Here is a 22,050-nt window from a genome sequence, read left to right as displayed (position 1 = left end):
AGCTCGTGGGCTACATAGAATATTAGAAATGGGTTAGAACAATATGTAAGAGCTAGCCAATAAGAAGCTGGAACTAGCCGGGCCAGGCAGTGTTTGAAAGAATACAGTTTCCGTGTAATTATTTCGGGACATAAGCTAGCCATGCGGGCAGCCGGGTGCCGGGGACGCAGCCCTGCCGCTCTTACTTCAACACACAGAGATCTGCCTGCCTCTGCCTCCCGAGTGCTGGGATTAAAGGCGTGCGCCACCACCACCTGGCAATGCCATCCTTTCTTTGCTCACATCAGAACCCTCCTGCCTCAGCCTTCCACCATGATCTGGACACCTGTGTCTCTCCGGGATCCCTCCAAGCCTTCAACTCCAAATTGGAACTGCTGAGACATCCAGCTACATGGACTGAGCAGCTCCTGGGGTCTTAGCCTCCCTAACAGATAACTATCATTGGGCTATCTAACACACAAAGTGTATACCCCAATCTAATCAATCCCCTTTGTAATATATATTTTTCTGTAAGTAATGCTACCCCCTGGAGAACCTTGACTAATACCGGGACCCTTATGAGTGGTGCACAGTAAGGTAGAGACACTGTGTTGTGTGCTCTGCAAACCGTACAACCTCACAAAGGTGGACTCAGCCATTCAGTTCCACCTCACGGTCTGACCTGGGCTGGGTGCCCAAACACGGCACAACTCAAGATCACAGAGGGCTGATCTAGCAGAGTGAGGACTGCTATACAAGCCACTGACCATGTGGCACCATGGTTTAGTGAGTTCTGCTGTCGATGTAAAATACACACCAGATTTGAAAGCCTGGTACAGATTGAGGGGGGATTGTCTCTATTTTTATTCTGCATGCACAGCCAAATAATATTTTGGCCTGTTGCATTTAAGAAAATGTATCATTAAAACTAATTTACCTGTTTCATGCTGGTTTTTGTCTTGTAGCATGATTGTTGGAGATTTGGATGCATCTGTCATCTGCAGTCTCTTCCTTTTGGACACTGTGATTTGTTAGTGACCCTCTATATTAAAGGCTTGGTCACCGTCTTACTGTGCTATTGGGAAGTGGTGGAATCTGAAGGAGAGGTGACCTAATGGGAGAAAGTGAGGGCACTGCAGTGTGCCCTCAAAGGGGGACTGTAACCCCAGCCTCTTCTCTACTCTCCTCTCTCCCACGCATCCATCCTGTGATGCGCTGTGATGCTGCAGGATCAAACCACAGACTGGCTCCTCTGAGACTGTGAGCCAAAATAACCTCTCCCCATCTCAGTGGATTAGCTCGGGCATCTTGTCACAGCAGCAGGTGACCGGCACGCCACACCCCACCCCTCAGCTCTGCTCCATCTCCCTTCATAGTGCCACCCGTGGACAACCGTGCAGGAAGAGTGTGTGACTGCCCATGATCAAAGCTGCACCAGGTGCATTGTGGGTGGAGTCTTACCCAGTAGTGAGACCACTCTGTTATTTAAGACCCTTGGTGACTCTTAGGAAGGTGAGGGCAATGGGGAAAGAGAAGAGGGGGAAGGGAAATGGCGAGCAGACCTGAAGGCAAACATAGTCCACTGTCAGTCACAGAGCGTGAACTGCCTGAACCCTTCCTCCTTAAGAAGGCCACAGTGGCAGCTCGGGACCTGTGGGGTGTTGTTCTCTGCTCTCGTGTCCCCTCTGTCCAGCTGCCATGATAAGCGCCAGCAGAGCCGCAGCCGAACGTCTCGTGGGCACCACAGCCTCCTGGAGTCTGATGGCCGCCCATCATCAGATCAGTGCAGTTGTGGGTATTGGTTTGAGTACTGCCAACTCCTGTGCAGCGATTATAGAGGGCAGACAAGCAAAGGTCCTGGTGAATGCTCAAGATGCCAGAACTACGCCTTCTGCCTTTACAGAAGCTGGAGGAAAAACTTGTTGGCATGTCCGCAAAGCGGCAGGCTATCATCATCCCAAACTACACCTTCTATACTACCAAGCATCTGATTGGGCATTGCTATGATGACCCCAATGTACAGAAAGTCACCAAAAATGTTCCCTTTAAAATTGTCCGTGCCTCTAATGGTGATGCCTGGGTTGAGGCTCATGGGAAACTCTTCTCCTAGTCAGACTGGAGCATTTGTGTTGATGAAGATGAGACTGCGGAAAAGTACTCGGGTCACACAGGAAAAGAAATGCTGTGATCATCGTCCCTGCTCATTTCAGTGACTCTCAGCGACAGGCCACTAAGCCAGATAGCTGGGCTAAGTGTACTTCGAGTGGTTAGTGAACTTCCAGCTGCCACCCTGGCATATGGTATGGACAAATCTGAAGAAAAAGTCACAGCTGTGTATGGTTTAGGTGGTGGAACCTTTGACATTTCTATCCTGGAAATTGTGTAAGGAATGTTCGAGGTGAACTCCACCAGTGGGGATGCTTCCTTAGGTGGTGAAGACTTTGACCAGGCTTTGTTACAGCACATTGTCAAGAGGGAGTTCAAGAGGGAAATGGGTTGACTTCACCAAAGACAACATGGCACTTCAAAGGGTTCGGGAAGCTGCTGAGAAGGCTAAGCTTGAACTCTCCTCATCTTTGGAGACTGACATAAATTGCCACTTCTTACAATGGATGCTTCTGGACCCAAGCATTTGAATAGGAAGCTAACCCGCACTCAGAAGGCATCGCCGCAGATTGAATCAAGAGAACTTTTTCTCCGTGTCAGAAAGCTATGCAAGATGCAGACGTCAGCCAGCGTGACATAAGAGAAGGGTTGGGGGGCATGATGAAGATGCCCAAGGTTCAGCAGACTGTGCAAGATATTTTTGGCAGAGCCCCAAGTAGAGCTGTAAATTCTGATGAGGCTGTAGCCATCGAAGCTGCCATTCAGGGAGGTGTGCTGGCTGGTGATGTCACAGAGGTGTTGCTCCTGGATGTCACTCCCCTCTCTGGGTATTGAAACTCTGGGAGGTGTCTTTATGGAACTTATTAATAGGAACACCACTATTCCAACCAAAGAGAGGCGGGTATTTTCTACCACTACTGAGGTGACAAACTCAAGTATAGATTAAAGTGTGTCAGGGAGAGTGAGAGATGCTGCAGACAAACTTCTAGGACAGTTCACTTTGGTTGGAATTCCCCCAGCCCCTTGTGGAGTCCCTCAAATTGAAGTTACATTTGACATTGATGCCAATGGTATTGTACACGTTTCTGCCAAAGATAAAGGAATGGGTCATGAACAACAGATTGTGATCCAGTCTTCTGATGGATTAAGGAACGTGTGGAATCAGTTAATATGAGTTAATATGGCTGAAGGGTTTCTCTGTGTAGCCCTGGTTGTCCTGGAACTTGTTCTGTAGACCTCCTGGCATGGAACTCAGAGATCCATCTGAATCTGCCTCCCTAGTGCTGGGATTAAAGGCGTGCGCCCCCACCACCCATAAAAATCTTTAGTGACACAGGCTGGAGCAATTCAGCATCAGAGTTATTCATATTTTCATCAGACAGGGGCAGCCATAATTCCAAATTCCACCTAGGAACTCACTAGAAATTGTTCTCCTACGTGGATTTTCCTAACATTGTCGCCACCTCTCCAGCGTCATGTAAACAGTACTGAGGAGGAGAGGCATCAACCAAACCCTGGGGTCAGGCCAGCTCTTTCCTCCCCACATCCATATGATATCCTATCCCAGCCAGCGGGATGCGAACTGTGGTCACTGATAAACCTGGAGGGGAGGAATGGAAGGGCAAGAAACAGGAGAAATGACAGCAAGACAGGCTTTCTGATCAAGTTGCCCTCTTTACTATTCCTCAAGAGCTCTTATATAGGAAATAGGAACTATCCCGTCTGTCTGTCCTGCCTCAAACTGGCATGGCAATTTTGTCCTCTTCCAACAAAGAAAATCACTTTTCAAGGAAAAAATTCAGATTCCATAAAAAAATTAATTTAGAATATACAAGTGTGGGCTTGCTAAATGTCAGTTTCTTTAAAGATGTTGACTTTTGCCAGGCACAGTGGTAGGACTGCAAGTTCAAGAACAGCCTAAGGATCTTAGTGAGCCTCTACCTCAAACTTGAAAAGAAGCCATGGCAATAGCTCAGTGGAGGAGCATTCAGCACTTGCCTAGGATTCACAGAGCACTAGGCATTTCTTAATCCTGCAAAACAAAAGAGCTCTTGCAACACATAAAATCCAACCTGTTATTTTCAAAAGGCAATGTGAGCTCCAGAACAACGTAGACAGCTGGCATTGGCGTTAAAATTTAAAAAAAAAAAATATCATTTTAGTTCAGATCAACTTCTAAAACTCTTTTGAACACAAGTACAAATATCAGTTGAAAACTATTAAGCTTATTAACAATATGTTTAGTGATCTGAACAATAATTAGAGTGGCTCTCAGATTTCAATGGCACCAAGACACTATGGTGGCTTCTTTCTGGTTGTGCTCTTTGCTCATTGACAATACTGAGTAACCCTCTAGGGTTTCCCCTCTGGTCACTTCCTCCATACACAGACCTCTCCAGAACTAAGTCCCTGCAGGACACAATAACTGTTTTCTGTTAATTAAATATCCCCTACATTCATGCAACCCCTACTTCACCTCAGTGCATGCGTCCCTTTGTTAGACTTATCCAAGAGGCTTGTCGTTATTACGAACCTGAGATGAAAACATGAAGATAAGCAAAAGGTCCAACTCCACGACCCATGGGGGCTTCGCACAAGCCCCGTCCCCCACTAGGGACCCTCAGGCACAATGACAACTGTAAACTCTGTGGGGTCTTCAGTTTGTGTCCAATCCCAGCAAAGGGAAGGGAAAGGTTCTAGTCTATGTGGTTGACTGACGGGGTGGGAAGGGGTGCTCGCACCCGGGTGTTACCCTGATGTACTTTCTTCAGGGTTCCCATTCATGGCTGTCGCCATCACAGGACAACTGGAGGGGAGTCGCTGACAGGAGTCATCCGAAATGGAGCTAGCTCAACTCTCTACTGGAAACTGAACTGGTTAGACAACACCAGGCAGCACAGGATAGAGGCGGTGTCTACTTAGTTACTAACATCCCCTTAAAGGTGTACCGGATGCTTCCTTGGAGCCCCACACCAGGACACTGAACACAGTGCAGCAATAGTCCGCAGTGTAACTAACACCGATGAAGAACTAACTATTCTTCAGGAGCCTTTCAGTCCTCAAGGCTGGGTTTCAGGGCCAGCAGGGTGGCTCCAGGAGTCAAGACTGCTGCCCTGAGCACCATGCCAGGTACCACACAGCGAAAGGGGGAACACTGACTCCTGCAAGCTGTCCTGTCCTCTCACCTCCACGTGCACATAAATAAGTGTAATTATCTAAAGATCTCATCTAAAAGCTGTGACAGTTCCATATTCATTTTACAGTAAAAAAAAAAAAAAAAAAAAAAAAAACCTCAGTTTACCAGAGGAGCCAAATATAGCAACTACCTTAGCATCTAGATAAAATAATCTGTTTGTTTTCTCTAGTGAACTAACAAAAAGGACAATCATCAAAGAGAAATGATGGCAACAGCTCACATGTTGCATGTCTTCCACGAGTCTGGAACTAAGGGCTTTCTGGTGAATCATTATCCCAACAATCTACAAGTCAGGTATATCATTAGCCCCCATTTTGAATGAAGTAAGTCGCAAGCTAGTTCAAACACGTAATGAGCACAGAAGCCAAACAAGAACAGTCTGACTTGAGAGTCCATTCTTCTAACCAGCACATTCAACCAAATACTCCTAACGTATATAGGACATATATGCATGTGTAATGTTTTGTACTTGTATGTATAAATGCATATGTGTAAGTACTTTAAGATGCTTTAGGTTCTCTAGAACTCAACCATCTACTACTTATATTTATAGGACATATATGATATGTGATGTATTTTTATGTATAAAGCCGTATGTGTACTTGAAGATGCTTTAAGTAGGAAGAATAAACTCTGGATAGCTGTGTATTATGTGGTCTAGTCTCAAGCTGGAGAGTACTTCTAAGATGTGCAGTGTGGGCTGATATTGCTAGAAGGGAATGGTCTGCTCTGGGCAGCTAGATACACTAAGTCTAGATAAGCGCCCCCTTCCACCCTTCTAATCAGAAAACAAAGAAAGGGATTCCAGATTAATTTATTCTTATTCATCTTTTAAACTTTAAGTCTGGCCTTCAAAATATGATGTTCGTAACTGTAATTCCCTACTGGCATACCCCAGCGTAATATGAAAATAAACTGTTTAATTTTATTTTCATTTCCCTGTGGTCCTGTCCAGTTTCTGTCTGTCGCTCTTCACAACGTGGCTGATATTTTGATATCATGGTACTTGTCTCATGTGATGTCCCAGAGTCATCTGTTTCTGAGACTGTTATCTTGAGGATGACTGTCAACAGGATTCCCATTGTTTGGATGGACAACCTTGGAATTGTGGTCCCAAAGATGTCTATTTAGGAGATTCTCATTGGGCAGGTTGTTGCTCTAAAAGTTGTCCCAAAGGTGACTCTTTAGAAGACTCTTGTTGTTGAAGTTGTTGTTCTGGGGACAGTGGTCCTAAGGATGACTGTCCAGATACTTCTTGTTGTTCAAGTTTTTGCTCTGGGGATGGTGGTCCCAAGGATGACTGTCCAGATACCTCTTGTTGTTCAAATTGTTGCTCTGGGGATGGTGGTCCCAAGGATGACTGTCCAGATACCTCTTGTTGTTCAAATTGTTGCTCTGGGGATGGTGGTCCCAAGGATGACTGTCCAGATACCTCTTGTTGTTCAAATTGTTGCTCTGAGGATGGTGGTCCCAAGGATGACTGTCCAGATACCTCTTGTTGTTCAAATTGTTGCTCAGAGGATGGTGGTCCCAAGGATGACTGTCCAGATAACTCTTGTTGTTCAAGTTGTTGTTCTGGGGATGGTGGTCTCAAGGATGACTGTCGAGATACTTCTTGTCTTTCAAGTTTTTGTTCTGAGGACGGTGGTCCCAAGGATGACTGTCTAGATACCTCTGGTTGTTCAAATTGTTGCTCTGGGCATAGAGGTCTCAAAAATAACTGTCTACATACCTCTTGTTGTTCAAGTTGCTGTTCTGGGGATGGTGGTCCTAAGGATGACTGTTTAAAAGAATTTTGTTGCTCAGGTCTTTGGTTTTGTGCCAATGATGACTCTTCTTGTAATTCATGTCTCGTTGGTGGCTCTCTTTGAATTTCTGCTTCTACTTGGGTTTCTGACAGTGTGGGTATGTGTTTTTCTTCTAGAATGTCATGTTGTTCTTTTTCTTTTTTTCAGTAAACAAAATAAGACAAAATCACCAATAAACATAGTAGCCATTTGAACCAACTAAAACAAATCACAGACAATTGTTCCTATCATAATATCAAGGACTTAGTAATGACAGTGAAAATAATTTTCACACAGGGCATTAAACCTGCAATGTTCTTTTGATTGCATCAACATATTTGTTCTTGTGTAAAAACACAATCTCAAACAAGAATAGAAAGGAGAGAAGAGATGCCTGAGAAGAGGGAACAAAGGACATGTCACCAGATATTAACTACACAGATATAATCTGTTGATCATTGAAAACTAAACAGCTATGGAAATACTTGATTTTTCTATGTGTTACTGAGACAGGGAAGACACTTTTATTAAGTGAAAAGGAAAGAAATGAGAGCACAGGAGAATCTGGAGCATGTGTTTGGCACAAACAAGACACCCTGCACAGCACAGCGAAGGAGCCTGTGTACACCAGCTCTTCCTATCAAACCACACGTGCCTGGGATAAGTCAACCACATTTCTACAGGAAAAAAAGTACAATGGAGCTGAGGAAATCAAGACCAAGACGAGCTTCAAAGAATGTGGGGGATGCTGGGTAGCCCAAGTGACATGCATAAGATTCACCGTGCTCACCTACCCACCTTCCCATCAACATCTAGTGTTCCCCTCACCTTCAGAAGCAACTGACAAATCCCGGTCCAGAAACCTCAACTCTAGTTTCATCCTGCCCCCTCATTTCCATTATGCCAAGTTTGAACCACCTGGGCTATTTCCAGAAACCTGTTAGCTCCTGTGTGGCTTCACTGCCTTGGCCCAGCTATCTCCAGCTGACAGAAGACAAGAGTTACACTCTAATACTCTGGTGCCCTTCTGTATTCCCTTTGCTCTTAAGTAACACAAAAGTTTGATCAACTCTCTCCCTGGTTTAGCTTTATCTATCAGACAAAAGACTTTATAGCAAATGAGGGCCTGGCAGGCATGATCAAAGGGCCACCAGATCCACATTCCCAGCCCCCGACATCTTAGTGGGCCAGAGGAGTAGTTCCAACCAAAGGAATGCAAGCCACGACTTGTCCCTTCTGGACTGAGAGGGTTAGTACTTGATGCAACTTCCATCTGTCTCTCTTTGACATCATATTCAGAGGCCCAGGTGCTGGTGGATGACATCATAGCGCCAAGGGTACCTGGGTCATGTACCAGGGGAGGAGAGAAGCTTAGTAAAGCTGCCACCCACAGTGGGCTTTCTGTGGTCATTAAAGATAGCTCTGTCGCCAGGTGGTGGTGGCACACTCCTTTAACCCCAGCATTCGGGAGGAAGAGCCTGGTGGATCTCTGTGAGTTTGAGGCCAGCAGGGTCTACAAAAGCTAGTTCCAGGACAGGATCCAAAGCTACAGAGAAACCCTGTCTCTAAAAACCAAAAAGCAAGCAAGCAAGCAAGCAAGCAAGGACCATTGGGCGTTGGGAGTAGGGGTTGCTATTCCTTAGTGTATTCAGCCTTCCTCCATCACTGGCACAAATGACCCAAGAGCCAAGCCCTGCTTTACCACCTTTATGTTCCTTTCCTTCCTTGCACACCATCCTTTGCCTCCATCCATCCCCATGAGACACACTTCTCAAAATCTGCTGTAGCTTTGCAATGAACCTTAATCCTCCGATCTCTCTGCCCACAGCCCCTTCTCCACAGCATCTCCCTGGCAACCCCCGGCTGATTGCTCACAGTTCTCCTTTATACCAGGCTTGTGTCCTGTCTGCCTCCTTCCCAGGCCCCAGCCGTCCAGCATTCTGACTGTGCTCTCTTTCCAGGCATACCCCCAATTTCTCTACATTCCCACTTAGAACAGACAACCTTCTACACCAGAGTTCCACTCTGACACACATGAGCTTGCTCAGAACCCTGGACTGTGTCATGTTCACATGTGAGAGTTAACACACATCTCAGTCCACAATGAGCAGCTTGTAATGAGCTTTGTGTTAAAGGGCAGTGATGGCATGGGAATCCTGCATTCAAAATAGCCTTAGACAAGGCCCACTTCCTTTTCTTCGTCTCAGTTAATTCTCTCTTGGAAAACAGAGAGGAAAACACACGTCTACAGGAACTGTGGACACATGGTGACAAATGGCTGAAACTCACTGAGTAAAAAAAATCAATGCTTACATCACACAAGACTGATTATTATAAAATCTTGACAGTGAAAATAAACAAATGCTTACATGATACAGTGTCCATGGTTATAAAAGCTTAAATAGTGAAAATACATACATATGTGCATACATACATACATTGTTATAAAAGCTTAAATAGTGAAAATACGCCCATGAACCAGAAGTCTGGAAGAAAACAAAGACGGTCTTTTTCTTTAACAAAGACTGTCTTATGCCATCTAAGACTATCAGGCAGGTGGAAGTCAGACCTAGGGTAGAAGTTGTGCCTGGCCCCTGGCTCCTCACTGGCCCCTAGTAAATGCAGCTGGAACTCCACATAAAGGTTGTGGCGGACCCTAGGCAGTGAGCAACTGAGGCAGGAGCTGTATCTGACTCATGCTTTTCCTTAAACACCCAACTGGCATATGAAAGAAACTCAGACCATTCGATAAATGAAAACATAAAGGAATAAATCATGACTGAATCAGAAGTCCCCTCCTCCCATTCACATAGATCCTTCCCAAAGACACAGACATTAGAATGAGCAAAATCAAAACACAATAAAGACATTAAAATGTGTTTATATGGATAAAGCAATTAACATAGCAAAATAAATCAAAATACTAGCTTGGCATAATATCCATGCTATATGAAGATATATTGAAGAGGACTTTCAAGGTCCTGGCACTCGCCTTAACTTTCCAACTCAACCATCGGTGAGCTGCTCCAGGCACTGCCTATGTGTTCTATGCCATTTCCTTTCATGACTCAGCCTAAGCAGCTTCTAACTGTGGCCGAGGCCATGACCTGCAGCGCACCAGGGGCACGGACTCACCTGAGGTTTCCCACCACCCTCAGTAGATTTTTCTCTAGTACTATCTTTAAAATATTGTCAGGGCAAATGCAGCAAAATTTCCAAATAAATGAACAAAACATGCCAACCTAAACTGAACTGACTGGTAGGTGGCATTTGTCAAATGACCTAATGACCGCCGTCCAGAGAACGGCTTGGCAAGCTGCACGCATAATAAGGGGAGTCCAGTGCATTTGAAGCTGGAAAAAAACCCTCCTCATAGGAGGCAGTCATGAGGGAAACCCAGATATGGCAAGGAATAAAGCGACCTCTCTACAGCCATTCCCACTGGGGCGGACTCTCAGAAGGACTCAATATGGACTCTCAGAAGGTCCCCAGATATTCCCCCGCCCCGCCGCTGTGTCGTGTGCAACAGCTGTGCAAATGATCAGTCACCTACAGTGCATTCTCTTACCAGGAGCCGGAACCACTTCTTTATTCTTGCGGAAGTTCTTGATAAATGCTGAAATGAAAAAGAAGCAGAGAGGTTAGTGAGCCGAGCAGAGGATTCACTGTGAGCTTCGGTGGGACACTGTGGCTAAGAGAGCTGGTGGAATGCAGCCTTCTGGATAGCCTGGAGAGAATTTCAGGCCAATACAAAAAATGATCCTACTGAAAATACAACCATGCTTTTGTTATGTAGAAACGGATGATGATATGAATCACTCTTTGGAATTACAGGGCAATTGTTTGGATGTTGATTTGCCCGGTTGTGTTCCCAAAGAGACAAGCATATATGTTGCTTTGAGTTTGTCTGTCTTGCTCCTTCCTCCAGCTTCATGGTAGGCTCCCCAATGGCTGTGGGTAGCAATTCCTGTGTTGTACCTTACACCACAGGTAGTGGATCCTCTCCAGCAGGCCTCTGAGAACATGTGAAGCTGCTCTGGACATCCTGGACTGCAGGTAACAATAAATGAATATTTGCTCTAAAATTAAGAATATTAAAACAAGCCAAATACCAGACACCAGGTCTCCTAGGGAAACACACTCATGCACACGGGGATGACATAAATGCAGAACGACTTCTCTGCAGACCTGCCACAGGCAAGCATTCCAGCCAATGAGCCCGCTTTGAGTCTAAGTATATTGTGAAATTTGCAAAAGACTCTGTCCCCGCTTATCAGCTGAAGACTTTCGCTGTATTCAAGTGTTCCCGTGTTTCAGCATTGCTAACAGGGAGACATTGTTGTTAATAAGCATTTCAGTTCTGCTGAATTCAGGGACAAGGCTCAGCAGAATTAGGCCAGTGCTGTTCTGAGACCTGACATCCGGCACCTGGGATGAAAAACAAAACAGGCCCGAGCAGCTTCAGAGTTTACTGCCGCTGAAGGAAGGGATGCGGACGCCATGAAGGGAAGGGCTGCCCAGATTGCACTGCCAAGAGCAGCCGCTGAGGAGTCTGAAACTGAAGCGGAGAAGCAAATTCAGGAGCCAGGAGTCTGAAGACAAGGCTGGTTTCCATTACGGCTGTGAGGTTTCATAAGTCACCATGAATCACCTGACAGGACATCCAGCACAACCTTCGTCCCCAGAGAAATCCAGCTGCTGCCCTCTTACCATAAGCCCCATGGGGCTGAGGGGCAGCTCAGTCAGTAGAGTGCATGCTCACCATACGCCAAGGACTGGGTTCCCTCCCCAGCTTCACACAAGCTTAGCGTGATAGCACATGTCTATAATCCCAGCACAGGAGAGATGGAGGCCAGACGATCAGAGTTCAAAGCCATCTTGGGTCGCATGACAAGTTTGAGGGCAGCCTGGAATACTGGAGAACCAATTTTAAACATAACAAACCTTGCCCTTTCCTGCATTTAGCTTTGCGGCTGCCAGAATGTGGAACCTGCTGCAGTTAGTGACTGTGTTAGCCTGTGATTTGTGGAAAGAAATCCACTCTTTGATTTAAGAGGTGATTCGCGTGGGGAAAGCTAGAAGCCCAAAGTTAGAGAGCACTTAGTTTCTGACTGTCTGGGCTGTTAACTAGGTAACTGATGTTCTGTGGCTAGAATGGCTCTTACATACTTCAGCAAAGGCATTTCCCAAGTCCTATAGGAACCACAGTTAAATCAGAAAATACTTTAGACTGAGTAAATATATTGTCAGTGCCAAGAAAGTATTCCCAACCAGCAGTGGCTCCGTGGTGACAAGTTCACCTTGGGGCTCTCCGGCAAGCACTATACATTATCTAGATACAAGATCCATTTATTGAGGGTCATTTTACACCTCAATCTTGACTGTCACTATAGGAGGTCAGATGTGACCTCAGACAGGAGTCCAGAACTTACAGATTTTTGAAGCACTTTGGATTTTGGAATTTGGGAAAAGGGCAGTCAACCTTTGTTCAGAAACTATCATGCTTAAAGAGAAGCGAGAAGCAGAGAAAGGCCTGGAAAACACAAACATGTCAATCTCTTTAGCAAAGGCCTCTGGGTCTGCAGAGATGCTCTCTCAGCACAAGGTCCCTCCCGACTCTCGTGTGGAGCTTTGTGTTCTATTTTTTATTCTTCCTTTAAAGGGTTCCAGTTTTCTTTTATCTCTCTTTTTGTTGTCAGCTACCTTAAATCCTCCCGGCAATAGGATAACAGACTTTATAACTGAGAGAGGGTTCGATTGTCCACTGGGAAATGATCAGAGCAAACAAAGTCAGGGTTTGCATTTCTTAGGACAATGAACGCACCCAAACGTTGCCACGCGGAGTGGCTGGCCACCACAGTCTACCAACAGCACACAGGGAAGTGCTTCCTCTGCCCTGCGAGAGAAACTCATGGACCCATGGGAAGAAGACATCTTTGGTTCTTGTGGCTTTGGGAAAGTCACCCACCTCTCTACACTGACACAAACCCAATACGTGCCAAGATGGCTGTCGCCCTCAGAAAGTGACTATAACCCTGGACACAGTGCACCCCTCACCGTGCAGGCGGTCCCACCTCCTCCCAGTTCCTCCTCACTGGGGGCCTGTTGATCATTTTACAGCCTTCCACTCTGCCCACGTCATTTACTGCTGTTAGCATCTCCACCGCCCTTTATCTCCGCCAACTACTCCCTTGGTAATAGACTCTCAACACGTAACCAAGCCTGGAACCTTACAGGCTTAGCATTCATTTATGAACTTTATCAGGAAAAAAAAAACAGGGAATTAAAAGGTATGTCAGCCTCAGTTTCCTGAACTTAGCACAAGAAGTTTGAGCAAATGATTTTCTGGCTGATCTCCACATTCTAGACACAGCGCCTGAGTAGCAGGCAGCAGTGTTGGGCACAGTTAAAGGGGGAGGGCTACAACAAACCCTCTGTGCACATTTTTTAAAGTGTCTGATTGCCAAGGGGAAGCAGGCAGTCTAGAAAGGCTTCAGCCTCACACACACAAATTCACAAGTTCAGATCCTCAGCGCCAACCTAGCAGCACCCATCTGTTAACCTTCACTGAGAGGTCAGAAACAGGAAGGTGCCTGAAATCAGTCAGGCTAAATCAATGCGCTCCAGACTCAGGGAGAGACTCTATCGTAAAAACTAAAGGGGATGTCTGACAAGACGGCTTGACAGTTTAAGGTGCTTGCCACCAAATCTGAAGACCTGAGTTCAATCGCCAGGACCTACTTGGTGGAGGATAAGAACTGACCCTCGCAAGCTGTCCTCTGAGCTCCGTATATATCCTGTGGCACATACACACACTCACACATGATAAATATAAAGTAAGTAAATAATATGGAGAATGACTGGGGAGGACATGACCCTGGCCTGTGCTCTCCACACACGTGAGCACCAGTAAGCACACAGGCACACTCACAAGAAGTCTGCTTCGTACACACAGGACTTGTTGAGCATCGTACTGAAAATCGTTGGACCTGAAAGCTTCCACACCCTAGTCCAAGAACTCATGGGTGTATTTGCTCATGTGGTAAAAGCACATTAGGGCTGCCTAGGAGATTGAGGCAGCGACAGACAGGAGGTGCTCCCCAGGATATCCAGGTGGGCTCGGCACAACCACTAAGTCCCTTGGAGTAGAAGGCAGCAGAAGAAAAAAAAATCAGAGATAATGTGAACACAAAGGAAGGACTGGAGAAAGGCAACCAGATTTGAAAAGGGAGGAAAAAAAGTGGACACCCCCTGGGAGCTGGAAAAGGCATGAAAACAGATTATCCCTGGAGCCCCAGGACAGGAACACTGCTGTCCATGCCCATGAGACCATGTCAAACGTCTGACCCGCACAATTACAAGAAGGTTATTAAGTTTGCTCTCAGTTGTTACAAAAACCATATAAACTCATCAAACACTCGAGCCATCTTGGCTTCCCTCCTTCTCGGCATAGGGAGGTGCACACCACTTACTGCGGGCAACTCTGGGAGAAAGGCCTGGATGCCTCCACGCTGATCTCTGCATAGAGATGCAGAGTCACGGATGCAGCAGCATGCAGATAAAGCCAACGCCAAAGCTGCAGGCACAGCTGAGGACAGTGACTGAAAACCGGGGCATGAGAGAAATGTGAGCTGAATGGAACAGAGGGTTTGAAATGTGAAGTTTAGACCAGGGATCAGCCTTGCTGTGTGTGGCCTTGAGGGGCTTTAGTATGATGTTGTAAGAACCACAGAGCATGCAAAGCTCTCTGCCAGCACCGAGACTGTCTCAGGGATGGCCTAAGGAAGTACTTCCCATTAGGAGAGAAATATAAAGGAATTGGAGAGCCTGGCTCTGGGATCTTGATGTCCCTTCCTAACCTGAATGTCACTGGTCCGTCCTCCATTCAAGTGATAAAAACATGACAGAGTCTGCATCTGAATTAAATGAGAATTTAGTGTGCTCTAAGTGCTGTTTCTGTGAAACTGGCTGCTAGGAAACTCGAGCAAAGAACACGCGTAGGGGGATAAGAGTGCACTCTTGCACAACTCAGCACTGGCCAGAGTTTCAACTTCAGTGTTTGATTGGCACACAGGAACCATCGACCCTCCAAGAGGACCAGTCAAATACAGTTGTACAGGGTCAGCTGAAACTGAAAAGACCCTCAATTAATGCCACCCCAGTTCAAAGGGCTCTGGCTAAAGCCAACAGATTCGTGAGGTCCAAAAGGAGACAGAAAAAAGTGGAGAAGGATGCCCTGCCCTCACATCTACATGTCTTTAGAGGGTGCCAGAGAGGTGGAGTGGTTTGCTTCTGGTACTTGGTGATGAAGGAGGGAGGCTGGTACCTAAAAGAACTGTCCACTGGGACTCCCACTGCACACGGCTTGTTTAAACTAGTCAGGAACATCTGGGGTCTGAGCGCTTAAACTAACTCTCGCCTTTCCTCTTTCAATGCTCAAGCATTTTCTTAATTTAATTTTTTATGTGCATAGGTGCTTTACTTGCATGTATATGTCTGTGTACCATGTGTGCCTGGAGCCCACAAAGGCTAGAAGAGGGCATTGGACCCCCGAGACGAGTATTATAGGTGGTTGTGAGCCACCACACGAGTGCTGGGATTAGAACCCTGGTCCTCTGGAAGAACAGCCATTGCTCTCAACCGCCTAAGCCATCTCTCCAGATGGCAATTCCCATGCTTAGGAATGTTAAGTCATTAAATATTAACCTCCTCTTACAGATTTTAGCATATTCTGTGACAGCCTGCCTGGGTCCATTTGAGGGAAACTAGCTACAAACCAGTGGAAGTCTGCACTCCACTGTCCGTGACTACCAGAAAGGCAGTGAGGAACCCCTCCATAAGCCCCAGCACAGAGGAGATTGCCATGTAAACCCCACCTGTGTTAGCCACACTGTGAAACGGTTTACAAAACACGCGCATATTGAAGATTACTCAGGGAGACTGGAACGGGGCCGCCTAAACGTCAAATGCCCTACAGTAAATGAATTAGTCTGCTACCAATGACAGAGCCGGGAGTCTCAGAAAAGAAGGCGCTCCGTGGGACAGAAAATATCTACAAGGAAGGTCAATGAGAGGGACTCTTTCTCTAAAATCACTTGTCTCTTGTTCTTCCCATCGGCGGTCTCTAGACCCAAACTCAGACCTTCAGGGGTTCAAAGTCAGCCCCACACCACAATTCAGAACACATCCTGAGTCCTTGGCCATGTCGGGAGACCCCAGCATGGCTCCATGCAGCTCACCCTCTATGCAACAGCAATGCCACGGCATGCAGCTCACCCTCTATGCAACAGCAATGCCACGGCTGAGCAGAGAAGGCAGCTGGAGTTGCTGACCATGCCACCTGAGTTTCACAGAGTCCTCTGGTTTCTGTGGCTCTGAGAAAAGTAACCCACCTCAGTGGGTCCCCCCAAATTCAAACTTACAGAACAACCTCTGCCAACACTAATATAATGCAACCAAAAATTATCCCCAGGGAGCTACAGAAAACCTACTACTACTCTGAATTAGACTTCCGGGACTTGAGATTGCCTCCTCCTCCTCCTAGGGAAGGAAATGAGCTTGCAGAGCTCGACACAAGGAACATCTAATTTCTTGACCTCATCTTACCGATGAAGACATGGGGCCCCTGCAACTGGCCTGTGTTGACACTGTCCCTCGACAGCAGGTCCAGGGCTACTATCAGGTCTTTGGGATGCAGGCTCAGGAATTGCTCTCCTTGGCACCATGATGCGGTCCTACGCATCGTTTTACACCTAAGTAAAGATCACAGAACATCACTGAAGGGATTTGCTAAAAAATAATGATAATTTTTATCATGAATCCCTCCACTAAAAGTGCTCAGGTTTTAAAGGGTCAAAATAAGACCAACTGGATACATTCCTGCCTACCAACACCTGTGGAACTACAGACGCCGTTTATACAAGCGGATGGACAGTTAGGCACATCAGCCAGGGACAAAGTCCCCAGACAATGGGACAAGTATCCATTTCTAGTGTCTTTGGCTACTGCGGAGTGTGTTCTCTGTGAAACCCCTTTTACGTGTTTAGCACCATTTCACTGAACCAATACGGCCTCGTAAGCCAAGGTGGTGCTGGCACTGGGTAGTCTCACTAGCCTGAGTGGTACTGGTGCCAGCTGGCCTAACAAGCCTGGGTGGTACTTGCTTGGCAGCCTCCAAACCCAGCTGCTCTCATATGCAGCTTCTCTTCAGAAATGACCTCTCCCTGAAACTAAAATGCCAAGCCAGGGGACCTGGGAGGAAGCCGGGATGTGGGCTTATTTATACCCTCATCTGTAAACACCTGTTTGAAGTTCCTGACAGCAGCAGTTTTGCCCTCTGGCTCCCTGATGGGAAAAGAAATGGCTCAGAGAGAATCTCTTGTGGTAGATTAGGGGATGGGGGGCCTTGAAACCCAGCAATCCAACATTCCTCTTAGGGTCCCTCTGATGACACCTAAAAACACAGGGACAGAGAGTGAGCACCTGACTCAGAGACGAGAGTGCACGTGGCTTTCCCCCAAGACAGAAAAAGAAACTGGAACGTCATTACCATTCGATTCATTTCACTTGGAACAAGCTGTCACTCCAAGCCAAAGGAATCTGTCCAAACAAACACCTCAGAGAAAAGACCACAAAGCCTGCTGTACTGGCACCACCCAAGCCGGGCATGACACATGCCCTACCCTGCTTCGCAAGGCCCCCACCTGTAACCAGTGCTTGCAGTTCTTTCGAGGACAATCCCTACAAGTCATCGAAAAGCAAAGGTGATCTATGATTGTTTATAAATTCATTTATTAACCATGTCTTAGTTATCAGATTGACTCAATCACAGAAACTCAAAACAAGGTATCTAATGAAGCCCAGGGGGGTGGAGACGTGGCCTGAAGAGGCTCTGCCTGGAGAGTCTAAATTTTCAGTGCAGAAAAGAACTAGAGAGTGAGAAACTGTGCTTGTATCTACCCTGCAGAGGAAGGGGTCTGTCCAGCAAGCACCACGCCATGCGGTGCCCTGGTCCCAGACTCAAGCGCCCTTAGAAGAAATGCCAGGCCAACTGGAGGTCTCAACGAGAAAACACATGGCCTTTGTCTGTCTCATCTGTCTCTGCTGCCTGTCTATCCTTCTACTACCTCATTACCAAAATCTAACAGAAATAACCACAATAAATACAGCCAAAAATTATGCCCAGGGAGCTAAGGAAAACTTATTACTGCCTTGAATTAGTCTTTGGATCTTGAAACTGCCTCATTCTCCTGGAGAAAATGGAACTTGCAGATCTCACAAAATGAGCGGTGCCATGGTACTTTGTAAACAATTTAGAACAAGGAGACACACATCCTCCCCAGGACCACATCTAAGAGGATGGATAGACCACTAACGGCTGCAGAAAGAGGCATTCTTTAGGTCAAGTGTTAAAGAGTTGATTCCCTACTCCCAAATAAACCTTACTTCTAGGCCACAGTTTCTGGTGGCCTCGGTGTAGCTGATGACCTGCAGCAGACCTGTCTAAAGTGCCCGGGTGAATAACCACTCTGTCGCTGGGAGACTGAAATTGAACTTCGGGGACATTTGTGGCGCCCTCAGGCAGCTGGGCTCTTGCAAACAAGCATAAGAGCTCATAGCACCTGGCCAGCAGCTGCTCTGGCAGGCAGTATGGAACTACCCACAAAAGCTTGTATTCAAAGAGGCAGTCCCGGGGGACACAAGCCCACCAGCGTGCCAGCACAAGAATGCCCTGACCATGGAATCCACATGAGAAAAAAATCTTCTCAGTAGAGTGAGAATAGTCCTCAGCAAAGCTGCCACAAAGACATCTCAGAATCTGCACCGATTTTCAAATTATTATAACTGATGATTTAATGCATGTTTTGCTAATTTAAGTCTCAGTAAACGTATATAGGACATCATGGGTTGCTGTGATAACCGGAAAAGGGTGGTACAGGTGTGGAAGAGAAGGCTACGGGAAGACTTTGCTCAAGCACCTTTATTTTTGATGCAGAGGCACCTGGAAGTGTTTCTCACCTGAAACTTGGATCATGGAAAAGAAAGAGAGAACAGGAAAGACCCAGTTGCAAACCCCCAGGATGCCCCCCGTCAAGGACTTACTCAAAGGGACAAGTGGGCTCGTTTCTGGAGACTAAGAGATGGCACTTCTCTTCCAACCGGGTGCAAAGACCACCTTCATGTCTCAATATCTGGGGGGTCCACTTTGTGAACCTCTTTTCTTAAAAAGAGAAAAAAGGTTCTCTGGTACTCTCATCTGCATTTGTCTCTGGCATTCCCAGGCAGAGTAGAAAGCCAAAGATGACTCGGGACCCACTGCAAATGCCACACACGACCAACGGAATGTCAACAATTATAATGAAATGTTAGCATTAAAAGCCAAAATAAGACACACGCTGTCAGCGCAATGCTCCAGGAAGCCTGTGTCCCCCACCCCACCCCGCCTCCCTCCGTTCCCTCCTCCCCACACACCTCACCTCTCCCCTCTCTCCTTTCCTCTCTCTCTCTCCTGGCCCAGATGCTGCCATGTTGCCTCTTGTACCCCACAAGACGGAAGGGCTCCCACCTCCACAGGTGAGCTTGTTGCTGTTCCTTACCACCACCTCCTTCCTTCACGGCTCCCCTGAGTGCTGGCGCCGTCTAACTCTGACTACACAGATGTTAAGGGACGTCAAGCCACGCCATGCATCAGGCAGCAGTTGTCCACAAGCCTGTGAGTGCGGCTCACCCACACCTATGCTCTGCAGAACCTCCACCTCCCTCCCTCGGTGACAATCCTGTGTCTTCCCTCCATCCTCACACTGGCAGCCATGTACTAAATAAGTGGAGAGAGAGGGGGAGACAAACCAGGGGGATGGTGCCCCAGGGTGTCCAGTGGCCCTCAGCTAGGCAGTCTCACAGAGTGCTGTTGCCTCCTGGGAGATTCATCTTTGTGCCCTGCATTTTTAAAAAGAGGGCCTGGCTGGTGCTTAGTTTAGGGAAATTGCTTGCACTCAGAAAGCGTAGATGCTGTGGATAGAGAGCTTGGCCACCACATCCACACAGGACTGCTGAGATTCCTATTCATACCCTCGGCAAGAATTTGGCATCTTAGCTGGTTCTGCGAGTGGGCTCTACCTTCCAGTGCAGTGATGCAGGAAATGGCCTTGGGCTGGGTGTCTCATTCTCTGCCTCAGTTTCCTTATCTGCAAGCTATCGAAAGCCTCTAAAGGGTTCATACAGTCCCCCAAACATCACCCCAAGCACAGTACCATTTAATTCTGCCGTATGTAATTTTCCTACCCTTACTAGCTATGGGGGGACACCAGGAAGTCAGACGGTGGACACTTCTAGGAAACTGGCTTCCAACAACGCAAAGCCGCATGGTGATCCCAGCGCTTGGAAGTTGGAGGCAACAGGATTAGGAACTCGGGACCACGGTAAGTTATGTTAGAGCCTATCTCAAAACGCCAACGAATAAACTACAAATGCAAAAACAAGTTAAGCAATGAAATTATGAAAAATTAGGAAAGGAATGTGTAATTTAGTGATGCTATTGTGGTAGTTTTATGGTAGAGAGGGAAAAGGAGCGTTATATCTTTTCCCTATGATGTGCTCTCTGCTTATTCTAAGTCATTCTTCAAGGGCCAAGCTTAGCCTGTTGCACACTGGCTGATCGCGGTGGGCTCTTACACGCATTCTCGTTCAGCAGCTGAGTTTTCACACGGTGTACACACTTCTACGTCTTCAGCACCTACGTCACATACCTTTTCTCTTTCTGTGGTGTCTTAAGGGAAACCTTTTCTTAAAAGACATTCGTGAATGGTCTCCCTGAAATAGAAACCAGTCATGTTAGCAGCTAATACTTCTTCCTCCATCGATAAGCAAGAAGTCCATGGGACTGGATTATTCCGCTGTGGCAGAAACCCTAGCCATGGCCCACCAAGCATCGGTCCACAGAAGATATCCAAGATGATCTGCCAAAACCCAGGCGTCAGCACCGAGAGGTCAGCACCTCTCCTAGCCAGGCAAAGTCAGCATGAGTCTGCATGAACCTAGACATCAGACTGAGGTCTACAAAGCCTAGGAGATCACTACCATCTATCTGAGTTCTAGAGTCCTGAGTGTTGTTCTTCAAGGGAGACTTGGCCACCTTGATAGGGGCCAGTATGGAGACACTCAAACCGTCAGTAGACCAAATTGGCCACTCCAAGCTTGCCACCGCCACTTTATCCTCCAAACGTGCTCTCATCAAAGCTCACCGTGCTTCAACTCAGGAGCTACAAAACTCAGGAGTCCCTGCCTATTCTAAGCAGCCAGGAAAATTCACAAATTTTCATTTAAATCCATCAGAGAGCTGCTATCACAAGTAAAGATGGATCCAGCCCTGAAGATACATGACTAGAGTCTAGTTTCCCAGAGACAGGCCCAAGAGGATGGCAAAGTGCCCAACGGGATCATCAGAGGCCTTCTGCCTGGAGTATCTATGAGCTACAGGCAAGTATGAATCTGAGGAAGCAAGGAGAGAGCACACCTTGAACTGGGCAATCTCCCACATGGCTTAGCCCAGGCTCTCCCCTACATGCCTCACTGGGTGCTTCCAGAGGATAGGAAAGGCCCTATGATGATATAACCCACAACAGATGGGGGGCCCTGCTTCAGGAACCCTCTGCACTAAGGGTAGGAGAGCAATGCCTGCCACCCTCGGGACACTAGTGAAGGTTCACTGTGGGGGGGGGGTGGAGAAGGAAGAATAAAGTCCTGTCTCCCCGTTGGGACAGGGGCAAGGATCAGTTCTGTGCCCAGACCATGACCTATCCCCCAACTACTAGGAAATCAGGACAATTAAAAAATCCTACCTCTAGACTCAGGGACCAATCCACATGAAGCTGAAACACAAAAAAAAAAGAATCCATCACCTACCTACAACCAGCAAGCCACCAAACATCAGTGACAGCTAACAGGATTCTACAACAGGGGCAGGGCCTATGCCAGAACACTAGA

The 22,050-nt window shown here is 46.9% G+C and overlaps 1 pseudogene; it reads left to right on the top strand.

Moving 5' to 3' along the window:
• Window positions 1-1,677: 1,677 nt before the first annotated feature.
• On the top strand, window positions 1,678-3,259 carry LOC126490758 (stress-70 protein, mitochondrial-like; annotated as a pseudogene).
• The last annotated feature ends 18,791 nt before the right edge of the window (window positions 3,260-22,050 follow it).

Source organism: Alexandromys fortis, unplaced genomic scaffold (assembly GCF_014885135.2).
Source record: "Alexandromys fortis isolate MF-2015 unplaced genomic scaffold, M_Fortis_MF-2015_v1.1 scaffold_249, whole genome shotgun sequence".
Taxonomy (NCBI): Eukaryota; Metazoa; Chordata; class Mammalia; order Rodentia; family Cricetidae; genus Alexandromys; species Alexandromys fortis.
Note: the sequence above shows the minus strand (reverse complement) of the source record. Positions and strands in the feature narration are given on the sequence as shown.